General features: G+C 45.3%; 1 long non-coding RNA gene across 1 annotated transcript in view; it reads right to left on the reverse strand.

Moving 5' to 3' along the window:
• LOC145858611 (uncharacterized) overlaps positions 1–26,092 on the reverse strand; it is a 50,832-nt gene that overhangs the window by 358 nt on the left and 24,382 nt on the right. The window lies entirely within an intron of this gene.

The following is a 26,092-nucleotide window of genomic DNA, read 5'->3' on the forward strand; positions in this document are numbered from 1 at the left end:
CCCTATCCCTTCCCCTAGACCCTATCCCTTCCCCTAGACCCTTCCCCTAGACCCTATCCCTTCCCCTAGACCCTATCCCTTCCCCTAGACCCTAGCCCTTCCCCTAGCCCCTATCCCTTCCCCTAGACCCTATCCCTTCCCCTAGACCCTATCCCTTCCCCTAGACCCTAGCCCTTCCCCTAGACCCTATCCCTTCCCCTAGATCCCTTCCCCTAGACCCTATCCCTTCCCCTAGACCCTTCCCCTAGACCCTATCCCTTCCCCTAGACCCTAGCCCTTCCCCTAGACCCTATCCCTTCCCCTAGACCCTATCCCTTCCCCTAGACCCTATCCCTTCCCCTAGACCCTATCCCTTCCCCTAGACCCTATCCCTTCCCCTAGACCCTATCCCTTCCCCTAGACCCTATCCCTTCCCCTAGACCCTATCCCTTCCCCTAGACCCTATCCCCTAGACCCTATCCCTTCCCCTAGACCCTATCCCTTCCCCTAGACCCTATCCCTTCCCCTAGACCCTATCCCTTCCCCTAGACCCTATCCCCTAGCCCTTATCCCTTCCCCTAGACCCTATCCCTTCCCCTAGACCCTATCCCTTCCCCTAGACCCTATCCCTTCCCCTAGACCCTATCCCTAGACCCTATCCCTTCCCCTAGACCCTATCCCTTCCCCTAGACCCTATCCTAGACCCTATCCCTTCCCCTAGACCCTACCCTTCCCCTAGACCCTACCCTTCCCCTAGACCCTAGCCCTTCCCCTAGCCCCTATCCCTTCCCCTATCCCTTCCCCCTAGCCCTTCCCTAGACCCTATCCCTAGACCCTATCCCTTCCCCTAGACCCTAACCCTTCCCCTAGACCCTATCCCTTCCCCTAGTCCCTATCCCTTCCCCTAGACCCTAACCCTAGACCCTATCCCTTCCCCTAGACCCTATCCCTTCCCCTAGTCCCTATCCCTTCCCCTAGACCCTAACCCTATCCCTAGACCCTATCCCTTCCCCTAGACCCTAACCCTATCCCCTAGACCCTAACCCTATCCCCTAGACCCTATCCCTTCCCCTAGACCCTATCCCTAGACCCTATCCCTTCCCCTAGACCCTATCCCTTCCCCTAGACCCTATCCCTTCCCCTAGACCCTATCCCTTCCCCTAGACCCTATCCCTTCCCCTAGACCCTATCCCTAGACCCTATCCCTAGACCCTATCCCTTCCCCTAGACCCTATCCCTTCCCCTAGACCCTATCCCTAGCCCCTATCCCTTCCCCTAGACCCTAACCCTTCCCCTAGACCCTATCCCTTCCCCTAGACCCTATCCCTTCCCCTAGACCCTATCCCTTCCCCTAGACCCTATCCCTAGACCCTATCCCTAGCCCCTATCCCTTCCCCTAGCCCCTATCCCTTCCCCTAGACCCTATCCCTTCCCCTAGACCCTATCCCCTTCCCCTAGACCCTATCCCTTCCCCTAGCCCCTATCCCTTCCCCTAGACCCTATCCCTAGACCCTATCCCTTCCCCTAGACCCTATCCCTAGACCCTATCCCTTCCCCTAGCCCCTATCCCTTCCCCTAGCCCCTATCCCTAGACCCTATCCCTAGACCCTATCCCTTCCCCTAGACCCTATCCCTTCCCCTAGACCCTATCCCTTCCCCTAGACCCTATCCCTTCCCCTAGTCCCTATCCCTTCCCCTAGACCCTATCCCTTCCCCTAGCCCCCTAGCCCTTCCCCTAGACCCTAGCCCTTCCCCCTATCCCTTCCCCTAGCCCTAGACCCTATCCCTAGACCCTATCCCTTCCCCTAGACCCTATCCCTTCCCCTAGACCCTATCCCTTCCCCTAGACCCTATCCCTTCCCCTAGACCCTATCCCTTCCCCTAGCCCCTATCCCTTCCCCTAGACCCTATCCCTTCCCCTAGCCCCTAGCCCTTCCCCTAGACCCTATCTCTTCACCTATCCCTTCCCCTAGCCCTTCCCCTAGCCCCTAGTACCCTTCCCCTAGACCCCTAGCCCTTCCCCTAGCCCCTAGATCCCTTACCCCTAGCCCTTCCCCTAGCCCCTAGCCCTTCCCCTAGCCCCTAGCCCTTCCCCTAGCCCCTAGACCTTCCCCTAGACCCTAGACCTTCCCCTAGACCCTAGCCCTCTCCCTAGCCCTTCCCCTAGCCCCTATCCCTTCCCCTAGCCCCTAGCCCTTCCCCTAGACCCTATCCCTTCACCCTAGCCCTTCCCCTAGCCCCTAGCCCTTCCCCTAGCCCCTAGCCCTTCCCCTAGCCCCTAGCCCTTCCCCTAGCCCCTAGCCCTAGCCCTTCCCCTAGCCCCTAGCCCTTCCCCTAGACCTTCCCCTAGACCCTATCTCTTCACCTATCCCTTCCCCTAGCCCCTAGCCCTTCCCCTAGCCCCTTGGTGGTCTCAGATCTGAAAGGACTGGAACTAGAACTAATGCCCTTAAAAAAAAGTATGCTGTATTTTCAAGGGCATAGTATCTCATCAATAAGACAGTGCGTGGATGTGCTGAGTGGATGTGCTGCTTTCTATTCAATATACTATTCAGTATTAGCTCCTATATGTTTAGCGTCCGGCTATCAGTTCCAGAGCATCAATGAGGACGCCTCCAGAAACATAAGAGTACATGATAAGATGACTTAACATTAACATAAAAAGCATTGTTCAATATCTGACTCAGATGAGTCAGAAGCACAAGATGTTGTTTTACTATCTCTGAACGTTGCCATTTCGGCGGCGTCCTCAGTAATAGCTGTATGGGTGTGAGTTATTAATGCTAAATAAATAGTGTGAACTGTGTCAGTGCCTGGCTAATAGATTCAGCAGAAAATATTGGAAATACAATCAAATGCTTGAGTAAGAAACAAACGCGCGCACGCACGCACACGCACACACACACACACAGACAAATCCCGTTCACAGGCACATGATGGAGCCTCGCGGTCGGTGCGTTGCCATAGAAACTGTGGAGCAGGGAGAATCCAGGCCTTGAAGTGTTAACGTGGCAGCCAGGACAACGCAAGGCTCCTCTGACGTCTAAAGAAGCACAGACGACTGAGAAGGACAACACAAACACTTAGCATTGAGATTCCTCTATACTTGCGCACACACATGCACGCACAGAGACAGAGAGACACACACACATGCACGCACAGAGACAGAGAGACACACACACATGCACGCACAGAGACAGAGAGACACACACACAGGCTATGCACGTACACACACACACGCACACGCACACACACACACTCCGTGCTTAGATCTGTGTGCCCTTGCAGCAAGATGCTCCTTAACCAAACCAGTCACGTACTGTATCATAGATCACTTCCAAAGGCTTAGCGCTTTTATGCTTGAGCCTGCCATACACACACACTTAGCCACAATAACTCTGAGCCCACTACAGCAGAAATCAGCCCACTCCAGTGTCTGTGGACGTGCATGTGTGTACTAGCACATGAACATGTGTGTGTATATATGTGTGTGTGTGTGTGTGTTTAGTCATATTGAAAATATACATGCCAGAGGCTGCAGGGAACACGTCATATCCTAGCTCACGCGCGTGTGGGTGTGTGTTTATCACACCCTGCACCACTGTCACCATGCACATAACAGCAACAACGGAACCAGAGTGTTTCTGAGTGCATGGAAATCCCCAGATTACCAATAACAACTAAACCTTAGGCTGTGTCCCAATAGCACCTTTGACCAGGGCCCATCTACAGTAGTGCACTATGTAGGGAATAGAGTGCCTTTTGGGACGCCGCCTCGGCAGCGAACAAAGCTAATCACTGGCTGCCATTGTCCTCATCGCAGACACGCCAGACCAGTTCGTAGCCAGCTGACACAGCAGCAGGAGAATACGACTAGCTACTTTCTCCTCAGGATTAACGGTTTGTTTGTGGCTGTTGGTTTTCTAGATGCTTGACTGTCACATTGGTATAAGCAGAGTAACTACAGCACAAGAACCCACAGGGTGAGAGAGCGGTATTGAGGTTGCAGGTTACTAAGGGAGTGTGTATAGTGTGTACATACAGTGCATTCAAAAGTATTCAGACCCCTTCCCTTTTTCCACATTGTTACTTTACAGCCTTATTCTAATATATATATATATATATTATATTTATTAAATCCCCATCATACATCTACACACATAATGAAAAAGCAAAAACAGGTTTTTAGTAATTTTTGTAAATGTATTAAAAAGAAAAACCTGAAATATTATATTTACGTAAGTATTCAGACCTTTTGCTATAATATTTGAAATTGAGCTCAGGTGCATCCTGTTTCCATTGATCATCCTTGAGATGTTCCTACAACTTGATTGGAGTCCACTCGTGGTAAATTCAATTGATTGGACATGATTTGGAAAGGCACACCTGTCTATATAAGATCCCACAGTTGACAGTGCATGTCAGAGCAAAAACCAAGCCATGAGGTCGAAGGAATTGTCCGTAGAGCTCCTAGACAGGATTGTGTCGAGGCACTGATCTGGGGAAGGGTACCAAAACATGTCTACAGCATTGAAGGTCCCCAAGAACACAGTGGCCAGTATTGGAACTACCAAGACACTTCCTAGAGGGACTGGGAGACTAGTTAGGATCTGGGGAAAGATGAACGGAGCAAAGTACAGAGAGATTCTTGATAAAAACCTGCTCCAGAGCATTCAGGACCTCAGACTGGGGTGAAGGTTCACCTTCGGTCGTTGTCCGACCCTAAGCACATAGCCAAGACAATGCAGGAGTGGCTTCGGGACAAGTCTCTGAATGTCCTTGAGTGGCCCAGCCAGAGCCCGGACTTGAACCCGATCCAACATCTCTGGAGAGACCTGAAAATAGCTGTGCAGCGATGCCCCCCCATCCAACCTGACAGAGCTTGAGAGGATCTGCAGAGAAGAATGGGAGAAACTCCCCAAATACAGATGTGCCAAGCTTGTAGTGTCATACCCAAGAAGACTCGAGGCTGTAATCGCTGCCAAAGGGGCTTCAACAAAGTACTGAGTAAAGGGTCTGAATACTTATGTAAATGTGATATCAGTTTTTTTTCTTTACATTTGCAAAACATTTCTAAACCTGTTTTTGCTTTGTCATGATGAGGTATCGTGTGTGGATTGATTTTTTACATTTTTAGTCATTTAGCAGACACTCTTATCCAGAGCGACTTACAGTAGTGAATGCATACATTTCATTTCATGCATTTGTTTTGTACTGGCCCCCCGTGGGAATCGAACCCACAACCCTGGTGTTGCACACACCATGCTGGCGTTGCAAAAACCATGCTCTACCAACTGAGCCACAGGGAAGAGGGGGAAAAAATAATTTAATACATTTTAGAATATGGCTGTAACGTAACAAAATGTGGAAAAGTCAAGGGGTCTGAATACTTTCTGAATGCACTGTACATGGGAACAGAGATGTGTGTGTAAGCACTGTCCCACCTCAGGGTAGCGTGGGTGCAAGAGACCTGCCCGCTGCTCTGTGGAATGTCCTGTGTGTGTGTGTGTGTGTGTGTGTTGAGCGGGTCCAGACAGGACTCTCTCTCAGACATGGTAAATTAGAGTGGGAACCATTTTCCACCCTGAAACACCTTTTTGTGTGTGTGGACATGCCCAGAGCTCAACTCACTCATCATAAAAGCTAGTGATGGGAAGTTCGACTCTTTTTACAGACTCAGATCTTTTCAACTCGTTCAGTCAAAACAACTTATCTTTCGGCTCCTTTTGTTAATTGGATTCAGTAACGCCCAGAGCATGCACCAACCCCTACCGGCGAACTATGAACTGAAAACTATAAAGGATTATGACTCTACAGCTCGTTCACCATAAGGGGCTTATTGTCATTGCCATTTGTTACTGAGACTTATAAAAGTGTACTTCAAACAATGTACATTTGTGATGGCTAGGGATACAAATCAGATGATTTATTGCTAGCTTTGAAACGAGGTCTAGCCTAATTACGGCCGCAACCGAACTAGATTGTGAGCGACTATTGGCGGAATGCTCTCTGCTTGACTGCCGCGAAGGGAGATGAGCACAATATCGTTTGCGAACTGCAGCTGCCCCCCAAACGATTAGCTCTCAAGTATTTAGCAGAGGCGTGCATTTGTTTTGGTTCTACAAAAGGTGTCCACCGATAATGTTGAATAATCAATTCATTGCATTCATTCTTGCATCATTCAATCAATTATCAGTTCTAAACATGTCTTTTTTCTTCTCTATGCTCATGATCTATTTTTGTGATCAGAGCACGTCTCCGGAGCCACTGCGCCTGATGAGCGTGTCTAAATCCTGCTGTGGAATTCATTGCGGCCAGTCAGCAGGTCAAACAAACGTGTTGTTCAAAAATCATGAATCGTTCGCGAACGGCTCACCACGAATAAAGACAAACACACAGTACTGAAGAGCCTGTTCTCTCTAACTCTCCACGAAAACACACACACCCACACACACACACTTCCACTGTCCCACCCTGCAAAGGCATTTAGAGTCCCTGCAGTGCATTTCCAAAGCCCATCCCTATCAAAGCATGTCTTGATTATGGGGAGGTAACCGTCTCATAAATTCACATGTAAAAACGTGTTTTGATCTTTAGAGAAAATATAGTATGTTCACTTATATGAAATTCCCAATCTGGCCCTCATACCATCATGGCCGCCTAATCATCCCCAGCTTCCAATTGGCTCATTCATCCCCCCTCCTCTCCCCTGTAACTATTCCCCAGGTCGTTGCTGCAAATGAGAATGTGTTCTCAGTCGACTTAGCTTTTAAAATGAGGGTTAAATAAAAAATAAAATTGTGAAAGGAATAGTAGGTGAGCGACATGGAGGTTGGAGAGAGTAGAAAAGACAAAAAAGAGAGAGAGAGAGAGAACACAGTATCCTAGGGAAGATAAATGAAACAAAGGTAGACGAATGTACCGGTAGTTTAGGTAAATCACTTCACAGTGTTTCAGAACAGAGCACAGTGATACCCCTCCTATCCCCAAGGCCTCTGTTCTAATTCAGGAAAATGATTCAACATGGTTAATCATTCATTTCCCTGCTAAATTGGGGAGAAAGACACGAGAAAAGCGAAGAAGCTGCCGTCTTTGTCTGTCAGCTCCAAATCCCTAATTCTGTGTCTTTGAAAACCGATGCAGTTCTATGGACATATGGTTATACTGTATACACCATGAGTTCCTTCCAAATACACTGAGTATACCAAACATTATGAACACCTTCTTAACATTGAGTTCATTTCAGATACACCAACCACAGTATACCCCTGTTCACTCAGTAACATCTATCCTTAAAAAACATCCTCACATATTGATAACTTAACACCAAAGTAACATACTGAATACTGAGCATGACTGTCACCAAGGAAACACATTTAATAGCGATGGAACTCCACTGTCATCTAGGTAACCTATTGATTAGGCCTGCTTTCATCATGTCTGACTCTGAACATCCTGGTACCTCTAGGCAGAGGTCACCTAGGGGTTAAACCACTTCACCTGGGAAACATAGACCTAGTGGTTACTGAACACACTGTTGTCATCTAGTAGGGAATACCATAGAAATAAGGAATATGGATTCTATCGGTAACACCGATCCTATTATTCCGTCAATTATAGGATCTCTATGGGTTTGATGCCTGTCAGTCAACTTAGTGATGGATCAGTTATGGAATGTTGCTGTCACCTCAGTGATAAATTGAGAAAAACTGAGTACTATTAAGTAAGACAGACATAGGCTACTGTAGCTGAATGAAGACTTTTTTTAATTCAGCTGGCTGTCATTGCGGTGAGTCATTGATAAATGAGGTGCATTATCACCTAGGCAACAGCCATTACTTAGCAACTCGACTGTCCACTCAGCGAGGCTTCAATGACTAAACAGTGAGCACCAGCCTTTCTCAGTCAGAACCAAAACACCATCTCATCCCCCTGGTAATAGGCTACCACTCTCTCTTTCACTGATTCATCATCCCCCTCTCTCTCTCTCTCCCTCCATATCAGTCTCTTCCAGCTGCAGGTCAGGCAAGCTGACTCATTTGCTCCTCTCCTCCGGTATGTCTGCTGCTCTGCACATGACAGGGAAGTGAGATCTCACTGCTATTTCAGTCTACAGCCTGCCTGACGTCACGCAGCACTGCCCCCACACTATCCATACCCGCCATGATGAATCTGTGCATTACCACTCACCTACCACACGATTATGGATCTGAGTCTACAGGTATCTGTATAAAACATTACCGTATATTGGCAATTACAGCTCTGTAGTGCAATACATTACTGTCCACACACCTAGCTCACCATTTTGGTTCTCTATGTGTACAATATATTAAGAAAAATTCAGCCCGGCATATGCGCTGTAACATATACTGCGCAAAATCATTATACTGCGGTTCCACTAACCAACTAAACACACCAACCTCGCTATTACAGTAACCTCTGTTTAATTCAACACTGAACCATGCATGAGAGCACCAGCTGTTCCGGACAACTGTGTGATCACGCTCTTCGAAGCCAACGTGAGCAAGATCTTTAAACACAAGGACGCAGGGCCAGACAGATTACCAAGACGCATACTCAGAGAATGCGCTGACCAGCTGGCAATTGACCCAGACTGTAATACTTACATGTTTCAAGCAGACCACCATAATCCCTGTGCCCAAGAATGCCAAGGTAACATCTCACATCTGTAGCCATGAAATGCTTTGAAAGGCTGGTCATGGCTCACATCAACAACATCATCCCAGACACCCTGGACCCACTCCAATTCGCATACCATCCCAATAGATCCACAGAGGACGTAATCTCTATCGCACTCCACACTGCCCTTTCCCATCTGGACAAGAGGAAAACCTATGTCAGAATGCTGTTCATTGACTACAGCTCAGCGTTCCACACCATAGTGCCCTCCAAGCTCATCAATAAGCTAAGGACCCTGGGACTGAACACCTCCCTCAACTGGATCCAGGACTTCCTGACGAGACGGGCCGGCCCCAGGTGGTGAGGGTAGGTAACAACACGTCTGCCATGCTGACCCTAAACACGGGAGCCTCTCAGGTGTGTGTGCTCTGTCCCCTTCTGTACTCCCTCTTCACCCACGACTGCATGACTCCAACACCATCATTAAGATTGCAGACGACACAACGGTGGTAGGCCTGATCACCGACAACGATGAGACAGCCTATAGGGAGGAGGTCAGAGACCTGGCAGTGTGGTGCCAGGACAACGACCTCTACCTCAACGTCAGCAAGACAAAGGAGCTGATCGTAGACTACAGGAAACGGAGGGCCGAGCACACCCCCATCCACATTCACATTCCTCAGTGTCCACATCACTAAGGATCTATAATGGTCCAAACACTACAACACAGTCGTGAAGAGGGCACGACAACGCCTCTTCCCGCTCAGGAGGCTGAAAAGATTTGGCATGGGCCCTCAGATCCTCAAAAAGTTATTCAGCTGCACCATTGAGAGCATCTTGACTGGCTGCACTTGGTATGGCAACTGCTTGGCATCGGACCGCAAGGCGCTACAGAGGGTATCATCAAATCAAATAAAGCTTTATTTATATAGAACATTTCAGACGCTGATGAAGGAAAAAAAAGAATAAAAAAACTATGAAAATAAAAACAAATATTTACTACACAACAAACATGAGGATAAACAAAACAAAACAAAAGAATAACAATAAAAACTGAAAGAAAAAAAACCCTAAGGAAAATCAAAGATAAAAAGATGTTTTAAGATCTCTTTTAAATATGTCCACAGTTTTGGCCCCCCTCAGGTTTTCTGGCAGGCTATTCCAGAAGCTAGGGGCATAATAACTAAAGGCTGCCTCTCCATGCCTCTTGGTCCTAGGCTTTGGGATAGTTAAAAGGCCAGTGCCAGAGGACCTGAGGGACCTACTGGGAACATAACTAAAAAGCATGTCTGACATGTAGTGGATGTACAATTGTGGATTGTTTTAAAAACCAATAGAAGGAATCTTCAATTGAATTCTAAAACTCCCAGGCAGCCAGTGCAGAGACTTCAAAACCGGTATAGTGTATGCGGTCCGTCTGGTCTTGGTCAGTAACCGTGCTGCAGGTTTTCACCGGCTTCAAGGGCATTATCACTTTTATACAACGGGTTACCAACATATTCAAATAATAATTGGCATATTTTCATTAAAAACATTATTTTGATTAATTTATTAATTTATTTTTTATTTCACCTTTATTTAACCAGGTAGGCTAGTTGAGAACAAGTTCTCATTTACAACTGCGACCTGGCTAAGAATAAATCAAAGCAGTTCGACACATACAACAACACAGAGTTACACATGGAATAAACAAACATACAGTCAATAATACAGTAGAAAAAAACTCTATATTCAGTGTGTGCAAATGAGGTCAAATATGGGAGGCAAGGCAATAAATAGGCCATGGTGGCAAAGTAATTACAATATACCAATTAAACACTGGCGTGATTGATGTGCAGAAGATGAATGTGCAAGTAGAGATGCTGGGGTGCAAAGGAGCAAGATAAATAAATAAATAAATACAGTATGGGGATGAGGTAGTTGGATGGGCTATTTACAGATGGGTTATGTACAGGTGCAGTGATCTGTGAGCTGCTCTGACAGCTGGTGCTTAAAGCTAGTGAGGGAGATATGAGTCTCCAGCTTCAGTGATTTTTGCAGTTCGTTCCAGTCATTGGCAGCAGAGAACTGGAAGAAAAGGCGGCCAAAGGAGAAATTAGCTTTGGGGGTGACCAGTGAGATATACCCGCTGGAGTACACGCTACGGGTGGGTGCTGCTATGGTGACCAGTGAGCTGAGATAAGGTGGGGCTTTACCTAGCAGAGACTTGTAGATGACCTGGAGCCAGTGGGTTTGGCGACGAGTATGAAGCGAGGGCCAGCCAACGAGAGCGTACAGGTCGCAATGGTGGGTAGTATATGGGGCTTTGGTGACAAAACGGATGGAACTGTGATAGACTGTATCCAATTTAGTGAGTAGAGTGTGGGAAGCTATTTTGTAAATGACATCTCTGAAGTCGAGGATCGGTAGGATGGTCAGTTTTACAGGGGTATGTTTGGCAGCATGAGTGAAGGACGCTTTGTTGCGAAATAGGAAGCCGATTCTAGATTTCATTTTGGATTGAAGATGCTTAATGTGAGTCTGGAAGAAGAGTTTACAGTCTAACCAGACACCTAGGTATTTATAGTTGTCCACATATTCTAAGTCAGAACCGTCCAGAGTAGTGATTATTAATACTACTTCATCCTTCCACGAGATATAGTCCCGACACAAATCTAGGGTTGCTACCCAAGCTGGCTGGTCGTTTGTTCTATTGGCTCGGTTGCCAGAGACGCGGCCCAGTCGTTCTATTGGCTCGGTTGCCAGAGACGCGACCCAGTTGTTCAGTCTTTTTGTTTTGTATCTATGGACGCGACCCAGTCATTCGTTCTAAATGTTCCATTGGCTGGCAACGTTTTACATTTTAGTCATTTAGCAGACGCTCTTATCCAGAGCGACTTACAGTAGTGAATACATACATTTCATACATTTTTTCCCCCGTACTGGTCCCCCGTGGGAATCGAACCCACAACCCTGGCGTTGCAAACACCATGCTCTACCAACTGAGCCACACGGGACTACGTTCTTATCCCTTGCTTGCTAGCTAGCCAACTACGGCTAACTTACAGTCACATCAAACAGTGCAGCCAGAATAACAGCAAAGTAGCTACATTTGCATTTGTTTAAGCTGTTTTCTAGTGACATTTATTTGGATACATCCATAACAATGAGCTAATGATGCAAAATTTCTCCTGGCATGGAAAATATGCTCTCTCGTCAGGACACTTGTTCAGAGGAGCTAGCCAACAACACAGCTACCACAATCAATTCAAACTGAAGCTGGAAAGACTGCAAACTAGCTGCAATTCATTTAGTTTTATATGTTTTCTTTTAGTAGTTCTTTGTATATATATCCATAAAAATAATGCTGATTCATGATTTCAACAGGCTGTGAAAAGCTGCCTGCCTGTCCGTTTCGTCCCGATTCCCGACACGTTCATTACTATGGGACATCTGGAGATTGAATTTGAATATTGAAACAATGTTGCAAATGTCGGAGACAGACAGCAAGGTTTATACAAATCTCAGCTGTTGAAAACTAAATGTTAGTCTAAAAAGAAATGTGAGATAATGTCTAGATGCTTTTTATAGCGGAGGTCAAGATTATAAATTCCCTGGCTGGGCTGATGAGACAGTGGATTGTGCAGTGAGATGGAACAGAGTAAATAGGCATTTTAACGTCATAGATTTAGCCGGTGGTAACTTGTGGAATAGACACCGGCTGGAATGCAGTTTTAACCAATCAGCGTTCAGGATTAAACCTAGCCGTTGTATAATTAAGAAATAAGGCCGAAGTAGGTCTGGTATATGGCCAATATACCACGGCTAAGGGCTGTTCTTATGCACGACACAATGCCTGGACACAGCCCTTAGCAGTGTGGTATATCGGACAAAAAAAAAAACACAAACCCCCGAGGTGCGTTATTGCTATTATAAACTGGTTACCAACATAATTAGAGCAGTAAAAATAAATGTTTTATCATATCTATGGTATACGGTCTGATATACCACGGCTGTCAGCCAATCAGCATTCAGGGCTTGAACCACCCTGTTTATAACAGTCAATAGATGCTGATTTGACTGTTAGTCTATTTTCCCATGGGAAGCAAATGGATACTGTACTACATGCTGCACTACACACTACTACACACAACAACGTCCACGAAAGCAAGCAAACACAAAAACATGCACCCAAACACACACAAAACCCATATAAAGCAGACTAAAAAGCGTGCAAACTGTATAAAATGCAAAGGCACCCAGCTACCCACACACGTTAATACAGAAACACACCAGTAAGCATGTACACAAGACCCCATACACACTGGCACTGTCACTCCACGGCACAGTCAGCCACCCATCCACTACTGGATGGGAGTTTTGCTCCCTAGAAGCGCTTGACTTTTGAATAACATTTGCATTGTGAAAAATGGCTTGCTAGCTGGCGTGCTACTTCTCACTGACGTCACAGCCTGTTCCAATGTCACTGGACCATGCCACAGCTCACACACACACAGACACAGGTAGCTACACACTGCCACATACACACTCGCAAACAAACGTGCAAACACATCACACACACCGAGCCTTGAGGCCGCGAGGCACATTGTGTTTATGCTGGGTGTGCAGTCTCCTCTACTGACACAAGAGCCAAGATGCTTTTGTGTGTCTGTGATGTTTACTACAGAGATTGTGTGTGTGAATTTGTACTTACATGTTCATGTGCGTGTGTGTATGCATTGCTGAACATCACGCCATTCACCTTGGCTGTGATGTGACCACAAACAACCCTGAAGAGTTGCAGTATAATAGCTGCATTCTTGCACATATCAAGACACATCCCCAAACAGTATATATCTAGCTACAGAATACCACTAAGTACTGTATCACTCAACCACTCAAACAGTACATATATAGCTACAGAATACCACTAAGTACTGTATCCTTCAACCACTCAAACAGTACATATCTAGCTACAGAATACCACTAAGTACTGTATCACTCAACCACTCAAACAGTACATATCTAGCTACAGAATACCACTAAGTACTGTATCACTCAACCACTCAAACAGTACATATATAGCTACAGAATACCACTAAGTACTGTATCCTTCAACCACTCAAACAGTACATATATAGCTACAGAATACCACTAAGTACTGTATCCTTCAACCACTCAAACAGTACATATCTAGCTACAGAATACCACTAAGTACTGTATCACTCAACCACTCAAACAGTATATATCTAGCTACAGAATACCACTAAGTACTGTATCACTCAACCACTCAAACAGTACATATATAGCTACAGAATACCACTAAGTACTGTATCCTTCAACCACTCAAACAGTACATATATAGCTACAGAATACCACTAAGTACTGTATCCTTCAACCACTCAAACAGTACATATCTAGCTACAGAATACCACTAAGTACTGTATCACTCAACCACTCAAACAGTATATATCTAGCTACAGAATACCACTAAGTACTGTATCACTCAACCACTCAAACAGTATATATCTAGCTACAGAATACCACTAAGTACTGTATCACTCAACCACTCAAACAGTGTATTCACATCCATATTCATCCAGTGATGTCAAAGGGAGCCATGAACATTATGGAGGTCAATTACTCCCAAGCTGATAAGAGGAGGAAGACTGTTGCATGCTAGCTCTGAAAGAGAAACACACTGTATAGAAACACAACCTGGGCTGCTCTTAATGCATCTGAATTCTATACACAACACAATGACCTCCCCTAGGTGTTTACAGTCTGCATTATGGTTGTACAAAAGGTAAACATCTGACCGATGAATGTTGTTGAAGTGTTGCGTGAGGTTTTAGGCTGAACGTTTTCAGGACGTCATAGTAAAAATGTTGAGGCAACATCACCCCCTGATATCTAAATACAACGTTGTTTAGCTGTTATCCCGTTGTGAATGTGTTTTTTCATTTGGATTGTCACACGGTTGCTCAGCATCCTCCACAAACAAGTGCAGGCACGCACAGTGGGACGCACGTACGTACGCACACACACACACACACACACACACACACAGCACACACACACACACACACACACACACACACACACACACACACACACACACACACACACACACACACACACACACACACACACACACACACACACACACACACACACACACACACACACACACACAATGCCTACACTACCCTCTAGGGATATGCAAGGTTATTTGAATATTCGAACGGATGTTAGTATTTGAATACTTGTGTGAGTATTCATTTTAGTGAGATTTCTTTTTTGACATATTTTAACACTGAAAAGGCTTTTTCAATTAAACACATTTAAAATTATTAATTTAATAAAACAAACTTCTCAATTTTGTTTTTATGACATGTGCCACATAAAAAGACCAGTATCCAACCGATAGCTTGTGTAGCAAGTTGAGTGAGCTTTCAATAATGCAATGCAAGATGGACTAAAATCCCAAAATGTAAAGTATATGTTTTACCCCTTTCTCTCCCAAGTCTTGTCTCATCACTGCAACTCCATACAGAGTCGGGAGAGGCGAAGGTCAAGAGCCATGTGTCCTCTGAAACACGACCCAACCAAGCCGCACTGCTTCTTGACACAATGCCTGCTTAACCCAGTAGCCAGACCGTGTCGGCGTGCATGCGCCTGGCCCGCCACAGGAGTCGCTAGAGCGCGATAGAACAAGGACAACACGCCGGCCAAACCCTCCCCTAACCCGGACGACGCATTGGTCTCCTTGGCCGGCTGCGACAGAGCCTGGGGCCGGATTCACAAAACCTTCTTAAGAAGACATTTCTTCTTAATCTTCTTAACTGCCATGTTTTCCTTAACTATAGACTTAAGAAGAAAGTTAAGGAAAGTTGCTATTCCTCAAAAAGGTTAGTGGAAATTCTCTTGCACTATTTCTTATGTTTCTCCTTAAGCAAAAAGTTAAGAAGAAATTAGATACTTGAAAATAAGGTTCTTGGAAATGTTCTTGAATTCCAAGATAGCTAAACCTTTGTCTTAATCTCAGGGCAGTGAGAGAAAAACTCATGAAAGCAATTGAACATGTTTAATTTACTCACAAACTTCCTCTGAAAGTTTCAGTATGGATTATTTTAAACCCAAGAACATGTTTTAGAACAGTAATCTCAGTTGGAAACTTGCAAACATGATTGCCATTGCTAGCTAGCTAGCTAGCTAAATCGGTTGCCTAGCAACAAACATCTTAAGAAGATACATAAGAAGATATTTGAGGAGTTTGTAAGAAAATCATTAAATCTTAAGAAATTGTTGAGGAATTGCACTTACAAATTATCTTATGAACTTCTTTTTTTTTCTTAAGCAGCTTAGGCCTTAGACCACTGCGCCACTTGGGAGGCGTCACAAAATTAAAAGTTATCGAACTGAGAAGGAGTAGGCTACAATGAGCAAGCAATAGCTAGGCTGTTGATTTATTGGAATGGGGCTGGGGAGAAAGGGCAGCATTTGGCCTCAATTAGCCTAGCTAGCTATAGCTGGCTAGCTTCTCTAGGCTACTCCAGTTAATACAGGCACTGTTATATGGGATGATAAATAACATTGGGACTGCTACAAGTTAGCTCGTCTTGACTGTAGCCGAGCTGCCTTGGCTGACATTACTCCATCTCTCTCTCTCCCCGTCTGCTCGGCTCGCTCCCATCTCACACACACCGCCCCCTCCACAGCTGGAGCAGTAAGAGTGCCAGCCTCTCTCCCTCGCGAAGCAGTGCTCATGTTAAAAATGTAAGTAAAATGTTTTTTTTACTAAAAACAACACATGTATTTCGAATATCCGGATATTAGATGAAAACTCAGATTGTGGGAGAGAGGGCTGACTGAGACGTACCAATCATCTAATCTCGTCCCTCCCTCCCTCTTCATCTACCTGTTCTTGAAGGCTCTGTGTCGTAGCCTCAGCACGCTCATAGCCAGGCCCCAAGACTTGGGCCTAGACGGACTACGATCCATAGAGAAGGATGGATGGACACACACGGACCGTCAGACGGGGCAGTCCTCTCAGATGTGGTCGAGCTGAGGAGAAGACGATGTGTGTGTGACACACACTGTGCTGGCCAAGCAGAGAGGGCCAGGCCCAGAATTCCAAGCCCAGTCACATGGTGCTCTCTCACCTAGCTGCTAATGGCCCTGCCTACCATGCATTGGACCTCACGTAGCCACACACACATGCGAATGCACGCACAGAGGCACACACAGACAGAGACACACCACCAACACACAACTAAACCCACACTCAGATTCACACCACACAAACACAAATTATGCAAACACACGCTACACGCGATGATGTCCACACATAAACTACCAAGGACAATAACGTCCTTTTTTAAATTATTTATTTTTTACCCTTATTTTATCAGGTAAGTTGACTGAGAACACATTCTCATTGACAGCAACGACTAGGGGAATAGTTACAGGGGAGAGGAGGGATGAATGAGTCAATTGGAAGCTGGGGATGATTAGGTGGCCATGATGGTATAACGTCCTCACTCCACACAGACACAGGACATTAAGGCAGGGTCATATTGCCGTTTCTGCTTCAGCCAACTTACTTGTCTTGCATAAGCAATCAACTACTGCCTTGTTGATTGCCGAAATAGTCAGGTACCCAGGCAAGGTAACATCGCTGTCTTCCCCCATGCATTACCTATGAAATGAACTGGCTATCTTAGATGGATATGAGTAATACTGAAGGGTAGGAGTAGAGATGAAAGGTCTAGGCCAGTTGTTCCACCATGTAGGGGCTCTGTATCTACTCTGTGTGTGTCTGGCCAGCCTGTGGGGCTCTGGGGCTGTGGCAGGGTGGGGAGTATGTGTGTGTGTGCCAGGGGGCAGCAGGAACTAAGAGATTTATAGTAGGCCGTCATGCTGGGCACTTACAGCCACGCCACCTTGGACGGTCCCCCCCCCCCCACACACACACACACACACACACACACACACACACACACACACACACACACACACACACACACACACACACACACACACACACACACACACACACACACACACACACACACACACACACACACACACACACACACACACACACACACACACACACACACACACACACAAAGACCCGCAAGCCCATGTAAACAAACAAACAGACCATTACCATTCCAGTGCTTTAATTCAGCAGCTATATTAGCAGATATTAAGCCTCTGGTGACCCAGAGTTTACCCCTACACTGCTAATCTTCAGAGGGCCCTCCCTCCCTCCCTCTCTGTGTCCCTCTATCTTTGTCTATCTCTCTTCATCTCTCTCGTATGATGTCCCTCTCTCTCTCCACTATCTGTCTATTCTTTCTCTCTCTCTCTGTTCCACTATCTCTCTCTCGCTATCTTTGCCAAAGCTTACTTTGGATATTTACAATATTAAAATAATAATCATCAAAATTGTCAATGGGACAACAGTAACAACAATAACCAACGGTTGAACAATAACAGTATGGAGGACAGGTTGATTGGTCTGCCAACCCACAGCTCTCTGGGTCCTCTCCCAACAGGACGGGTAGCCTATCCTCATCAGAGAGGTCTTTGAAACCTTAAATAAGGGTTTCCAATTTGGGGACATGACACTCTCTGATTGTTTTATATTATTTTAATTTAGTCAGGAATGCAGCTCTGTCTCAGGTTCTGCTGTTGTGCAGTGGTTGCACAGCCTTTCCTCTACAGGGAGCCAGGTTTTCCTGTGTCTACCCTTCTCAATGGCAATGCTGTGCTCACTGAGCCTGTACTTTGTCAAGGTTTTTCTAAGGTTTTGATCAGTAACCATAGTCAAATAGTTAGCTGCGGTGTACTGTCGATTTAGGGCCAGACACCACTGCATTTTGCTTTGTGCTTATGTTTCCCAATAAGCAATGTAGTTTTGTTTTGACTGTGTTGTAATTTGGTTTATTCTGATTGATTGGATGTTCTGGTCCTGAGAGCTTCAGTGTGTTAGTAGAACAGGTTTGTGAACTCAGCCCCAGGGCCAGCTGGATGAGGGGACTCTTTTCTTTGCTCAGCTCTTGGCATTGCAAGGCTTGGTAATTGCAGGGCTTGGTAACTATCTGTCTCTCTCTCTCTCTGTCCACTATCTGTCTATCTCTCTCTGTTCCACTATCTGTCTCTCTCTCCATCGCTCTGTTAAGCCCTCCATCAGGACATCTCTGTTCCAAGGCGATCATTGTGCCACATTCCTCCTCTCCTCCTAAATCGACATTTCCTGAGTCACTCTGGATGGTTCCGTCCCTCTCCCCCTCCATTTCCCTTTCTCGGCAAAGTTCATTTACAATGCTAGGTTAGCTTGGAGGTACAAAGTACAGTATGTTACCAACCATACCTATCAGTAATATTCTGTCTGATCGTTAGATGTGATACTCCTAATAATAATATTTCTGTATATATTGAAAATGACACCGCAGTTGCATATACTGTAACGACCAGACATACAGGTTTCAGTCAGTGAGTCAGCTAGTCAAGTCGTGACGGTCCTCTTCCTCCAAACCAGCCTGTCATTAGGACTGACTGTCTGACTGGGGTTACTGGACTAGATCAGGTTCCACTGGAAGTAACAGAAACCCACTCAGTTGGAAACAAACACCGGATGACAGAGAGAAAAGAACACGGGGAAACTAAAGAAGGACAGGTGGAGAATGAGCGGGGGGAGAGAGAGAGAGAGAGAGAGGGTAAATGGTTGGTCCGAGAGGAAACCGTTGCATGCTACATGTAAACATATTGAGTAAACAGGGACACAGTGTGCTATCAGACCTAAACACAAACACAAACACACACACACACACGCACACACACGCACACACACGCACACACACGCCATTTTATTCAAGTGCAGCAGAAGAAGAGGGAAAAGTCTGGATGATCACAATTGCAGACCGCTATAATGATAGTAAATTGCTGTTACTCAAGACAGATGCCAAAATATATTTTCAACCATTATGGCTTCTACAATATTTGTGGATGTAATCCTTCATGATATGACCATGACATGGAAACATAAGGCATTGAGAAAACATCTATAGGTGATTAAACAGTTGATTATTCAGTGTATGGAAGACCTAGGCCTATAGCCTCATACTGTCAGTGAGATAAGAAGTACATTTTTATTGTTTATTTCACTTTTGTTTATTATCTACTTCACTTGCTTTGGCAATGTTAACATGTGTCCCATGCCAATAAAGCCCTTAAAATGAACTTGATAGCATGATAGCACAAACAGACTGGCTATGGAAGAACCCTTCTATCCCTCAACCATAACCTTTAACCCTGGACTCCCTTGAACCCTAGCGACCTGCGTGTGACACCTGAACCAGGTGGATTCTGACTCATCCTGTAGATCAGGTGACTACAACGGAATCACATGACCACGCATTGGTGGTGTCGTGTGGTGTGTCTTGTTCATTCTGCTCAAGGCCCTGTTTGATTCAATTTAAAAATCCAATTGTAATTCTAATTCACCAAGCCCGTTGAGGAAACAGAATGGCACTAGCTGACAGACAAGAACTGTCACTCCTGTTTCCACTGACAGAGGCCAGTTGGGCCATGTCTGGTCTGCCACTGACCCTTCTGACACAGAGAGAGAACGGGACAGAGAACGAGAGAAAAGAGAGAGAAATTTAATATAGAGAAAGATATTGGGACATAAAGCTAGCTAGAGAGGGAAATGGAAACACAAGAGAAATGAAGAGAATGGAAACAGAGAGATGGCAACTGGCCAGACACAAAGAGAAAGAGAGGGAAACCAAGAGAGGCATGCTGCAGACACAGAGAGCGAGAGAAAGAAAGGCATCTTGGCTAATGGGGGCCGGCGTGCGCCGTGGCAAGTCTCTAGCACTATATCACGCTTCATTAGCTGCTATGCTATGGCGGTTATCTATGATGCAGCCAGCCTGGGTGCAGTGATGTGATGTGGGTCACACTGCACGCAGAAGATGAAGGGGAAATTGAATGGACTGTCTGTCTGGGAGGGATCATGGCTGCTCCAGATGTAACTGCTGCTGGCCTGACTCTGCTTTCTCGACTGGCTGGCTGTGGTCCAATACTCTACTACGGCAGCCTTTCCTTGTCTCCTTTCACTTTTAGATTAGTGGTTGAGTGGGACGTGAGAGGAGGGAAGAAGGCTGTTTGAGATTCTTGGGACGTGCCCTTTGTCTCTGTTTCTGTGTCTGACCTTCACTGGCTATCGACTTGTGTCAGATCAGTGGCGATTGGGGAAAGGAGGCTCGCGAGCTAGCACCAATGGGATGTGGCCTAGGTCTGTGTTTTTTTGTTGACCCGGTTCCATCAAATCAATTCACTGTCTGTTCATTCAAACAGACCCTGCGAGTGAAGGTGGGAGGAGGTGACACCGATCTGTCCTTCACTGGGGGTCTCTTTGTGTGGTGCCTTTCTATCTCTCCTCCCTCTGTTTCTCATCCTTCTCTCTATCCAAACGCTTAATTCTCCTCCTCCCTTTCTACCTCTCCTCCATCTCCCTCTGTTTCTCATCCTTCTCTCTATCCAAACGCTTAATTCTCCTCCTCCCTTTCTACCTCTCCTCCATCTCCCTCTGTTTCTCATCCTTCTCTCTATCCAAACGCTTAATTCTCCTCCTCCCTTTCTACCTCTCCTCCATCTCCCTCTGTTTCTCATCCTTCTCTCTATCCAAACGCTTAATTCTCCTCCTCCCTTTCTACCTCTCCTCCTCCGTTCTCTCTCCGTCTCAGAGTGGCAGCTCCAGTAATCACAGTAAAAACAGTGAGTCATCCGATCTTACCTGAGGACCATGGCGCGCACACACACACACACACACACACACACACACACACACACATCTCAAAGAAAACAAGCCCACACATTACACACACACACCACAATCTCATAGCATAGACACACAGTAGAAAAGAGAGCTACCAGTCTCATTCATATGGTTGTAAACATCATTCATATACATATATGCAGAGGCAGAGGTTACACCCTCATGCTGCAAAACACACACTCGTTAAAATCAAGGTCCCACTGCTCGATATCGTGACACACGGAGAGGTACAGTGCATTCGGAAAGTATTCAGACCCCTTGACTTTTTCCACATTTTGTTACGTTACATCTTTATTCTAAAAAATGTTTAATTTGTTATTTAACCTTTATTTAACTAGGAAAGTCAGTTAAGAACAAATTCTTATTTACAATGACGGCCTACCCCGACAAACCCGGACGCTGGGGCAATTAAATGTTTACTTTTCCCCTCATCTACACACAATACCCCATAATGACAAATGTAAAATTAGGTTTTTAGAAATTTTAGCAATTTTATTCAAATAAAAAAACTGGAATATCACATTTACATAAGTATTCAGACCCTTTACTCAGTACTTTGTTGATGCACCTTTGGCAGCGATTAAAGCCTCGAAACTTCTTGGGTATGACGCTACAAGCTTGGCACACCTGTATTTGGGGAGTTTCTCCCATTCTTCTCTGCAGATCCTCTCAAACTCTGTCAGGTTGGAGGGGAGCGTCGCTGCACAGCTATTTTCAGGTCTCTCCAGAGATGTTGGATCGGGTTCAAGTCCGGGCTCTGGCTGGGCCACTCAAGGACATTCAGAGACTTGTCCCGAAGCCACTCCTGCGTTGTCTTGGCTTTGTGCTTCGTTGTCCTGTTGGAAGGTGAACCTTCACCCCAGTCTGAGGTCCTGAGCACTCTGGAGCAGGTTTTCATCAAGAATCTCTGTACTTGGCTCCGTTCAGCTTTCCCTCGATCCTGACTAGTCTCCCAGTCCCTGCTGATGAAAAACATCTCCACAACATGATGCTTCCACCACCATGCTTAACCATAGGGATGGTGCTAGGTTTCTTCCAGACTTGACACTTGGCATTCAGGCCAAAGAGTTCAATCTTGGTTTCATCAGACCAGAGAACATTGTTTCTCAGGTCTGATAGTCCTTTAGTTGCCATTTTGGCAAACTCCAAGCGGGCTGTCATGTGCCTTTTACTGAGGAGTGGCTTCTGTCTGGCCACTCTAGCATAAAGGCCTGATTGGTGGAGTGCTGCAGAGATGGTTGTCCTTCTGTTCCAAAGAGTTCCTTCTGTTCCTTCCTCCAAAGAGGAACTCTAGAGCTCTTTCAGAGTGACCATTGGGTTCTTGGTCACCTCCCTGACCAGGCCATTCTCCCCCGATTTCTCAGTTTGGCCGGGCGGCCAGCTCTAGGAAGAGTCTTGGTGGTTCCAAACTTCTTCCATTTAAGAATGATGGAGGCCACTATGTTCAATGCTGCAGACATGTTTTGGTACCTTTCCCCAGATCGGTGCCTCAACACAATCCTGTCTCGGAGCTTTATTTTTGCTCTGACATGCACTGTCAACTGTTCCTTCTATAGACAGGTGTGTGCCTTTCCAAATCATGTCCAATCAATTGAATTTACCACAGGTGGACTCGAATCAAGTTGTAGAAACATCTCAAGAATGATCAATGGAAACAGGATGTACCAGAGCTCAATTTCGAGTCTCATAGCAAAGGGTCTGACACAACCATTCACAGAGGCTGCAGGTGTGTCAGTCTCCAGCAGCACATCACCATGAGGTTACCCGCGGCACTAACGGCAGACAGATCTCGACTGTATCTCCCTTTCCACTTCTCTGTCTCTTTCGCTTTCTCTCTCTCTCTCTGTCTCCTTCCCTTTATTTCTCTTGCCACCCCTTCTTCTCTCCGGATGACAAACAAGCACAGAGCAAACCAAGCACTGCAGTCCAGACAAACACCTGTCCCCCATCCATGTAGAACAGCATACCAGCCAACACCCCAGCTCAGGTGTGAACTAAAACAACACCATTGTATACAACAAAGACTGCAACCAAACAGCACTACCACATTCTGAAACTCTCAGATGTCAAAACACACACCCCTCCCCCGACCTCCCCCAATCCCTCCCTTCCCAGCTACATCCATCATGGCTCCAGGTACAGTAGTAGTTCCCCCTAACCACAGATCTAATGTCAGATTATCTGTTCACCGCACTAATCATAACCAGTAGGGATGAAAGAAACGATCTGATCCAGAATCAGTTGATTGCAACATCAACCTCCCACCCGCCATGCCTCGAGTGCAATCTTACACAACAGTCCTCGTCAAAATCTGCCTGCTGCTTAAAACGAAACTTGTCAGAGACAGAGCATCGTTACGCTCGCAGCTTTCCTCCTGCCCCACTTCTTCATCCCTCCCTCTACCCCCCTCTATCTATCCCCCTCCCTCTACCCCCCCCTCTATCTATCCCCCCTCCCTCTACCCCCCCCTCTATCTATGCCCCCTCCCTCTACCCCCCTCCCTCTACCCCCCTCTATCTATTCCCCCTCCCTCTATCTATTCCCCCTCCCTCTACCCCCATCTATCTATTCCCCCTCCCTCTACCCCCCCTCTATCTATCCCCCATCCTGATTCAAACAGAAGAAGATAGGCTACTAGCGTTGCTGGCGTCTCAGCAAGTCAGCTCAACTCATTACTGGCTAACACCTTTCAGCTCAACCAAACTGAGCGAGTGTGCGAGCGTGTGTGCACGTGTACATACATGTGTGTACCTGTGTGTGCGGTGCCTCGGGTCCAGATGGTACTGTAAAAATACAGCACTGATACCCCAAACACAGCGATATAGTGACTTGACACAGATATCAAGATAAAGCATTTCCACTTACTCTCAGGTGAGATGAAATAGAACACAGCCGAATAATGAATAGGCCTATTGCTGATGCACTTTAAATAATCTCCCCTCTTATGCAAATACATTAGCCAATACAAACCTTCTCACATTTTAGCCTTAATACACTTGTAAACTGTATGTGGCAAGTATATTAGCATAGATACTCATTCTGCATTGTACGTCTCTGATAAAGCAATTAGGCATAATATAGGCCTTTTCATATATCAACTCGTATTAAATGCCACTACTCATATATCCCACCGATACTGATGGGCCTAAACCACAGGCATTGAGGGCTTTCTTATGACATAGGCCAAAACATTCTGTATGCCTTCTCATACTGTATATCAGCCCTGATATGCTTGAATATAGGCTATTCATATGTGTTGGTATTGATACTACTCATATGTTGGTATTGATACTACTAATATGTTGGCATTGATACAACTCATATATGTTGGTATTGATACTACTCCTATGTGTTTGTATTGATACTACTCATATATGTCGGTATTGATACTACTCATATATGTCGGTATTGATACTATTAATATGTATTGGTATTGATACTACTCCCATGCGTTGGCATTGATACTACTCCCATGCGTTGCCATTGATACTACTCATATGCGTTGCCATTGATACTACTCATATGCGTTGCCATTGATACTACTCATATGCGTTGCCATTGATACTACTCATATGCGTTGCCATTGATACTACTCATATGCGTTGCCATTGATACTACTCATAAGCGTTGCCATTGATACTACTCATAAGCGTTGCCATTGATACTACTCATATGTGTTGCCATTGATACTACTCATATGTGTTGCCATTGATACTACTCATATTTGGCATTGCTATTACTCCTATGTGTTGGTATTGCAACTACTCATATATGTTGGTATTGACACTACTCATATATGTTGGTATTGATACTACTCATATGTTGGTATTGATACTACTCATATATTTTGGTATTGATACTACTCATATATTTTGGTATTGATACTACTCCTATGTGTTGGTATTGATACTACTCCTATGTGTTGGTATTGACACTACTCATATGTGTTGGTATTGACACTACTCATATATTTTGGTATTGATACTACTCATATATTTTGGTATTGATACTACTCATATATTTTGGTATTGATACTACTCCTATGTGTTGGTATTGATACTACTCCTATGTGTTGGTATTGATACTACTCACATGTGTTGGCATTGATACTACTCCTATGTGTTGGTATTGATACTACTCACATGTGTTGGTATTGATACTACTCACATATTTTGGTATTGATACTACTCCTATGTGTTGGTATTGATACTACTCACATGTGTTGGTATTGATACTACTCACATGTGTTGGTATTGATACTACTCACATGTGTTGGTATTGATACTACTCACATGTGTTGGTATTGATACTACTCACATATTTTGGTATTGATACTACTCCTATGTTGGCATTGATACTACTCCTATGTGTTGGCATTGATACTACTCCTATGTGTTGGCATTGATACTACTCCTATGTGTTGGCATTGATACTACTCCTATGTGTTGGCATTGATACTACTCCTATGTGTTGGCATTGATACTACTCCTATGTGTTGGCATTGATACTACTCCTATGTGTTGGTATTGATACTACTAATATGTTAGCATTGATACTTCTCACATGAAACCATAATATCATATTCATGACAACCTGGATTTCCAGCTAATCCTTGATGTATACATCATCATCCTCTGA

The sequence above is a fragment of the Salmo salar genome, chromosome 10 (assembly GCF_965601325.2).
Source record: "Salmo salar chromosome 10, fSalSal1, whole genome shotgun sequence".
NCBI classification, from domain to species: domain Eukaryota; kingdom Metazoa; phylum Chordata; class Actinopteri; order Salmoniformes; family Salmonidae; genus Salmo; species Salmo salar.